Below are 8019 nucleotides of genomic sequence, written 5' to 3' on the forward strand. Positions count from 1 at the left end.
GAATTTGCTAAACACTATGGGACTTTTCATTTTTTCAAAAATATTTCTTTTTATTTAAGTGTGTGTATGTGTGCCTGTGTAAGTTTATGTACACTGTATGCGTTCAGGTGCCCACAGAGGCCAAAGGGAACTGAAGTTAAGAGTCATTGTGAACCACCCAATGGTACAGGCAACTGAACCCAGATTGTCTATAGTAACAGTAAGTGCTCTTAACCACTGAACCTTCTGCAGCCCCTACTTTAATTTTTTTATCTTTTGTCTTTTTTGAGACAGGGTCTCCCTGTAGCCCCAGCTAGCCTGGAATTCACTAGGTAGACCAGGCTGGTGTTGAACTCACAGAGATCCACCTGCCTCTGCTGGGATTATAGGCATGCGCCACCACGCCCATCTAGCCCCTATTTTTTAAAGTGGAACTGAATGCATTTTATATTTCATGGATTTTAAAAAGTGGAATAAATGCATTTTACATTATAGAAAACATTATATATACATATACATTATACGGAAAAAACACCAAGTCTTTGGCTAGTTCTGGATTCGGTGAGAAACTCTGCCTCAATATAGAAGGTTGAAAGTGGCTGAGGGAGACACCTGATATCAATACTGAGCCTCCACACTCTCACACACATATACAAATGCACCTACACACATATGTCCACATACATGCAAACATTCAAGAGAGAGAGAGAGAGAGAGATTTTGAAGCAGGGAAGAACAAAAATCTCTCTCCCCAATGGTTGAAAGAAGGATCATAGAAGGGATCCTCCTAAGACCCCTAACTAACAAGTGATGGAGCACAAGCCCATGACGACAGGAATGCTGCGGTCATTAACTGGAACCTTCATCTTGGGTGCCAAGGAAGTCAAATGGCTACCATGAAAGAAGCTCCTGTCTCTTGCTTCTTCCCTGACACAATAATGAATGAGCAAGAATCAGTTCTCCAGGCTGTGAACTCCTGGAGTGTTGCAGCTATTCTTTGGAACTGCAGTCAAGGACTTAAAAGTCCTGTGGAGCCCCACATTCAGCATACCTGTTGGCCACTGTCTTCCCATACTTATGTTTAGGCAGAGCACAAGGTCCTCGCCCCTGATTTATTTCTCCCTCATCAGGTGACTACCTTCGTGACCTATGTTCTGATGGTTCCCTTTTCTCTCTGACTGTCCATCTTAATGCTGAACTGACCACCTTAAATATGAGCCACTTGATCTATAAAGAGAGCTAACAGGTAGAATGGTGTGCTTCCTTACAATTCACAGGTTGTTTAACCCATGCACTGATGCTGGCCCTGGCATTCAAAAGGTACCATAATATATATTTATAGAAGAAACACGGTTACCAGAAGACAAAATTTGGTCACTGGTGTTTTGACATTGATATTGAAAATACACTTCATTGGCTGGTAAGATGGCTCAGCCAATAAAAGTAGTTGTTGCTAAAACAAACAAACAACAACAAAAAAACCCCACCAAGTCTTGCAGCTCTATGTCCAGTATCTGTTGCCACTCCATGCCTGTAGATCTCCTCGGGGTATGTTCCATGGTCCTGGAATTGTCGATATCCTGAGATTTCCACATGGTCATGAGACAAGGAGTGTGGGCTCAAAGATGATGTTTAAGGCTCAGCCTGGTGGTGCACGCGTTTAATCCCAGCCTGATCTACACAGTGAGTTCCAGGCCAGCTGGGGCTACAGGGAGACTTTGTCTTTAAAAAAAGATATGCCCCACCCCCAAAGTGATGTGTTTGGGTGTCAGGTTGACAAGTGGTAAAGTGGTGATGATGTGTTAACCATCAACTTGACAGAACCTGGAATCACCTGGGAGATGGGCCTCTGGGTTCTGTGAGGGATTATCTTGATTGTGTTCATTGAGGTGGGAAGACTTGCCCACTGTGGCTGGGACCATACCCTGGGTAAGAGCCTAGGCTATGAGTGAAGAAAGGGAGATGAGCAGCAGCACGCATGCATCTCTCTCTGCTTCCTGGCTGTGGATATGATGTGACAGGCTTCTTCAAGGCCCTGCTGTCTTGACTCCTCACCATCATGGACTAAGCCTTGAACAGTGAGTGAACCAGAATAAACCCTTCTTTCCTTACTTTGCTTTTCTCAGGCCATTTTATCATAGCAACAGGAAAAGTAACTAAGACACCATGCAAACATGAAGACTGAAATTTTGATCCCCAGGACCCATGCGAAAGACTGCAGAAGGCAAGATGGCTGCCTGTAATCCCAGCACCAAGGAGGCAGAGACACAGGATCCCCAGGGCAAGCTGGCTAGCTAGACACGCGGGAAGTGATGGGCTCAGTGAGAGAGACACTATTAAGTGGAGAATTACTGGGGAAGACACCTAACATCCACTTTAGGCCTTTATATGAGCATGCACACATGTGTACATGCATCTGCCCATACACATGCATCACACAACACAAGAATATGCATGTACACCATTTACACATACACAGGCAAAAAAAATTAAAGCGATAACAACAAAGGAAGCATATTACATGGTTATACGTACCTGGGGGAATGTCCAGGAGGCAAGGGGGATACCCTGATGGGCAAGCCTGGTTTGAAATAGGGAAGTCAGAGAAGCCAGGGTGAGGTGGTGTGTACATCTGGAGGTCAGCAGCAGATGGATAGGTTACTGACGGTTGTTAGCTACCATGTGGGTGCTGGGATTTGAACCCAGGTCCTCTGCAAGAGCAGCCAGTGGTCTAACTGCTGAGCCATCTCTTCAGCCTCTTGGTCTTTTTTAAAAAGACAGGATCTCCATGTAGCCCCAGCTGGCCTAGAACTCACTTTGTAGACCAGGCTGGCCTTAAACTCACAGAGATCTGCCTGCCTCTGCCTCCTAGTGCTGGGATTAAAGGTGTGGGCAATCACGCAGGTTTGTTACTGGAGTTTTAAGATGAGAAGAGTAGATAAGCTTGATGCCTCAAGCCTGTCGTCCAGCATTTGGGAGGCTGAGGCAGGAGCATTGCCACAAGTTTGAGGTCAGATCCAGTAACAAGACAGCTTGAGCTAGAATGAGATCCAGTCTGAAAAAACCAAACCAAACCAAACCAAACCAAACCAAACCAAACCAAATCATGGGAGAAGTGAGCTCATGGCGCTGATCAGACTGATCCAACACACCAGAGGGGCAGGATTGCCAGATGGCTGTCAGCTGGGGGTCTGGGAAGGGGAAGGGGTGGGCACTGCCAGCAGGCCAGGAGTTGCGTGCCATGTCAGAAGGTGGGGTGGGAATTTTCTACTGAATTCCTTATTCAAAGCATGTTTATCCACCACCTGCTATTATTGCCAGACTGTTCTCAGGGCCAGGACGGAGTGTTTCCATCTTCTCAGAGGCCTGGGCACCGGCTAGTCTGCTGAGAAGGATGGGGCGGGAGGCAGTGAGGGCGCAGTGTGCATCCAGGGGGAGACAAGAGGGAGCGGGAAAGGAGGATCCAAAGAGAGAACTGAAACTCCGCTGCCTGCCGAGGAAAACGAATCCGGCTCTGCCCTTACCCGAGTCAGAGCAGACCTGGGGTTGGGTGGAGGATAGGGGGCGGAGCAGCAAGGAGTGTGGGCAACAGACGCTGGGCAGTGGCGTCAGGCAGACCCGGGCTCGGACTGGGTTGCTTCCCCTTCTCAGCTGCGGGACTCTGAAGCCACTCATTTAACCTCTCCGAGCCTTGGCTTTCCTATCTGTTCAAAGGATGGAAGGGAGCCCGAGGCGAGGACCCACGCCTGTCATCCTGGCGCAGGAATAGCAGACGTCCAGCCTCGGTGGCCCAGAGGCTGGGGAAGCGCCCCACACCTGTTGGCCGCAGGCTAGGGATGACCCGGCAGGCAGAGGGGGACCCGGCCCCGCAGGGCGGGGCGGGTGATCCCGCCCAGGCTTGAGGGCGCGGTCTCCCGCCCGCTGTGCTCGCGGCCCTCCACCCCCCTCACTGTCCACGGCCAGCCATGGCTGGGAGCTGAAGGTACGCGGGGCGCGGAGACCCGGCGGCGAGCTGGGGTTCCCTCCTGAGTCTCAGCCGGGTCCCGGGGCGGGGTCGGGAGGAAGGTGGGTTGCGTGGCCCCGGGGGCTCGGTCCCCCTCCGGGCCACCTGTTCCACAGGCGACCACTGTGTGCGCACCAGCCCCGCGGCGTGGTCCCCCAGCCTGCTCGCTAGCTGCCTGCGCCCTAGACGCACCCCGAAGTTGAGCGCGGCGAGCAGCGGGCTAGCCTCTGCAGGAGGGGGCTCCGCGACCCCCTCCAGCAGCCCCAGTGGGTGGGTCAGATCCACGAGGGCACCGGGGACCCTAAGTCCCCCATCTCTGCTGCATCGCGGGTGCCCTGCGCCGCGACCTTGGGCGCGGAGGGGACCCGGGAGGCCGCGGCGGGGCTCAACAGCCGTGCGCTGGAGGAAGGGCTGCGGGGTCCCGGTGTCGGCGGGGGCGGTTCTGGATGCTGGGCTTCGGATGGGGATAGGGTCTTCCAGAAGAAAGTGGGGAGCCGCCTGCCAGCCCGCTGGGTCGGGAACCAGCCGGCTTCCTCTTCCCGGCTTCTCCGGACGGGAAAGATCGAGGTCGGATTAGGAAACCTGCTGGGCATGGAAGAGGCTGCGGCTCGGGACTTTTATCCCGGAATCCGCCCTGCTTCACTGCTAGGGCGAGCACCCCCCCCCCGGTGCCTCAGTTTCCTCCTTTGACACCTGGGGCTAGAAGCTCTCACCTCCTTGGCAGATTCCTTCACCTGTCGCTGTGAGGGGGTTAAAAGTTTACCTCCCTCTGGACCTCTCTCTCTCTTTCCCTCTCTCTTTCTCTCTCCCTCTCCCTGTGTCTTTCTCTCTGCGAACAGGCACAGCCGTGGTTGCCCCCCCGCCTCCAATTGACCCGAGGGACTGACCATTCATCGAATTTCCCCGGGAACACCTGCCCTGCCCTTCCTGCGCAGGCAGGCCTCCTCCCCAAGAATGGGGAAGCCAGCAGGATTGCCTCCCACCGTGCTACACGCCAGCTTCAACCCTTCCAGTCTGTCCCTAAACCCATTATAATCTGGGTTTCCCAACCGAAATCCCACAAAGGAAGGTCCTTGAAGACCAAAATACGAAGGAAAGGGCGGGGGGGGGGGAGGGAATCCTGGCCTTATGTTTTCTCCCAAACATTTTCTCAAGGCCCCAGGTGCCTGGCCCTGCTGGGAATGTCTGTGTTAGCAGGAATTAGCCGCGGAGAGTGTTTGTGCTCCGGTGAAACAGGTGATGTCCCAGGGTAGTTGGCAGGGCCGGCTAATCTCTAAAAGTAACTGTGGAATGTAGGGCAGGAGGCTGTGATGGAGTACCACATGAGCCCAAACCACGCAGGCCTCCAATAACTTAGTGCAGTAGACGGCAAGGGTCTCCAGCGCGGCAGGTGAGGTGGATGGTGAACCACTAACGACCACCCAAGCTGAGGAAGCTGGGGAGCCTAGTCGGGTCTTTCCTGTTCACCTCCTCACCTCCCTCTTTGGGAGAAGTTTGGCAGGTTCTCAGGACTGTGTTGGAATTCCCGAGGGCCCTTTAAATGTTTGAGTGAATTGACCAGAGGCAGGGAGAAAGTTCTGAGTTGAAATCACTTTGAGACAGCTATTGTTAAAATATGCCTCTCTTAACACCTTTAATCCCAGTACTCAGGAGACAGAGAGGCAGGCGGATCTTTGAGATTGAGGCCAATCTGGTCTACATAGAGAGTTTCAGGCCCACTAGGGCTACTGGGTGACCGACTCTCAAAAACAAAACAAAACAAAAAAATTGCCTCTCATTTTGGGGGCCGGAGTTTAAAGTCTCACTGCGCATGTCTGAGCATCTTGCCTGTGTATTGTTTGTAGATAGCACAATTTCATGACTATTCCTCATCTTTTATTTTCTGTATTTTTCAATACTGTATCATATTTAGTTAATGGGTCTCTTTTGGTCCTAAGGTTTCCTCCTCAGACTCTGGGAGCCTCAGAGTTTTGGTGGTTATTTTGGCTGCTGGGTGCAGGGCCGAGGTTCTGCAAACTTGCTGGACAGACATACCTGTGGAATTCATCTCCTACCCACTGACTGTCTTCCTCTGTTTTCTGTTGCTGATAGCACAGCACCTTTCTGTGTATGTTACAGAGAGGAGGAGGTTCATTTTGGTTCACTGTTCTATTGCAGGCTGAGGTGATAGCTTTTGTATGTGTGTGTGTTCACGTGTGTGAGGGTGTATTGCATATGTGTGCATGTGGAGGCCAGAAGTCAGTCTCAGATGTCATTCCTCAGGAATCATTCGCCTTAGTGTTTGAGACTGTCTCCGCCTCTGAGCACTGGGAGTACAAGCCTGAGCCACTGCTCCAGCTTTCCCTGTGGGTGCTGGAGACCGAACTCACGTCCTTATGTTTGCCAGGCAAGCACTTGACTGAGCCTCGCCGTCTCTCACTGCAGTTTTGAGGCAAAGTCTTGTTACATAGTTCTGGCTGGCCTCGGACTCCTGAGTGCTGGGATTCCATACGTGTGCCATCATGCCCAGTTCAGCGACTGCCCTTTTGCTAGTACAGTTTCAAGGTAGCAAAGGAAGTGCCTGATTCTTTTGTTTTGGGGTGAAAGTCTCTCACGAGTGGCCCCAAATTTGCTCTGTAGCTTAATGAACTTGAATTTTTTCTTCTTTTTCCTCTATCTCCCTAGTACTGAGATTATAGACATGCACCACCATGACCCTTGGGGGCTTGGGGGGATACTCTAGCCATGGTACATGTGTGGAGGTCAGAGAGCAATCTGTGGGAGTCAGTTCTCTTTCCACCATGTGGAACCCAGGGATTGAACTGGGGCCATCGGGGTTGACAGCAAGCACCCTTACCGATTAGTTTGGTGCTGCTTCTTTTTAATGTATTTGGCTTTTAGATCCTGGTACATTTAATGTATGCATACATTTATACATTGTTGGATTTTTCTTGGAAAGGAATTAACCTGTTAGTCAAAACATATGGGGTCCGGAGTGTCTATACCTAGAGCCACTTGGCTCTACTGATGAACTGAGCCCGAACTGTGGCGGTGCATCCCTCCCTCTTCCCTAGAAATGAAGTCACTGGGCCGGCCTGAGAAATCTGGCGCTGTGTGCAGCTCACCGGTGGACACAGGTCTTCAGTGAGGGGTTTGCTGCTTGTCTGATCTTTGGCAAAGAGCTTTTCCTTTGTTATAGGTGACTTTTATTTTACTAATATTGTACATGTGTGTGTGTTTAGTTTTTTGGTATGTCTTGAGAAAGAGTCTCATGTGGCCCATACTAGCTTCTAACAGGCTGTGTAGCTGAGGCTGGCCTTAAACGTCTGAGTCTGGCTCTCCTGCCTCTACTTCCTAAATATTGGGATTTCAGTCCACAGTGCCCAGTTTTATGTGGGGCTGGGGAGTAAACCCAGGTCTCCATACCTGTTGGGCAAGCACTCTACCAACCGAGCTACACTCCCAACCCTCAAATAGCAGATTTTTCATTTTTATTTTACTTTATCTTTGTGTATGCATCTCAGGAGACTTGGCTGCATTTATGAAAAGGCTCTGCTGAGGCCCGAGAGAAGGGAGGGGCAGGTTGATAGACTGAGGTCCCGGGGCCCCAGGAAGTAGGAGAGGGACTTACAGAAAAGAACAGGGAGAAAGGGGCCCTTATTGAACTGGCTTTGAGCTCTTCAGCAGGGAGATGAGAATCCTCAGTGGGACTGTACTCTGGGTAGGAGGTCTCCGGCTCCCTCACTGCCAGGACTGGGCTGTTTACCAGCTTCATCCCCTGGGCCCCTGGGAGATAGCAGGTGTTAACACCTCTCAGTGACACCTCTCCGGAAGGGAATAATGTAAAATTGAAACCACAAAGGACAAGTCGAGCCCTCGAGTTGCAATAGCAAGAGGCTTTTATTTTACACAGGTACCTGTGGGCACAACTCCTGACAAAGGGAGAAGCGCGCCCAGGTCTGGGGTTTGGGGTTCTTATAGAGCAGAAGCAGGTTACAGAAGCAGAAGCGTGGTTATTGGCTAGCTTAAACTATTACAAAATGCTATAGGGAGAGCGG

The 8019-nt window shown here is 51.3% G+C and overlaps 1 protein-coding gene across 2 annotated transcripts in view; it reads left to right on the plus strand.

Annotated features, from left to right (window-relative positions):
* Positions 1–3639: 3639 nt before the first annotated feature.
* Positions 3640–8019, plus strand: part of A4galt (alpha 1,4-galactosyltransferase (P blood group)) — a 35591-nt gene continuing 31211 nt past the window's right edge. For both annotated transcript variants that reach the window (XM_008844756.3, XM_017801017.2), the window contains exon 1: positions 3640–3961. The gene's annotated coding sequence lies outside the window, so the exon portion shown is untranslated. The remainder of the gene's footprint in view (positions 3962–8019) is intronic.

This window comes from Nannospalax galili, unplaced genomic scaffold, assembly GCF_000622305.1.
Source record: "Nannospalax galili isolate Female #2095 unplaced genomic scaffold, S.galili_v1.0 scaffold180, whole genome shotgun sequence".
In the NCBI taxonomy this organism is placed as follows: Eukaryota; Metazoa; Chordata; class Mammalia; order Rodentia; family Spalacidae; genus Nannospalax; species Nannospalax galili.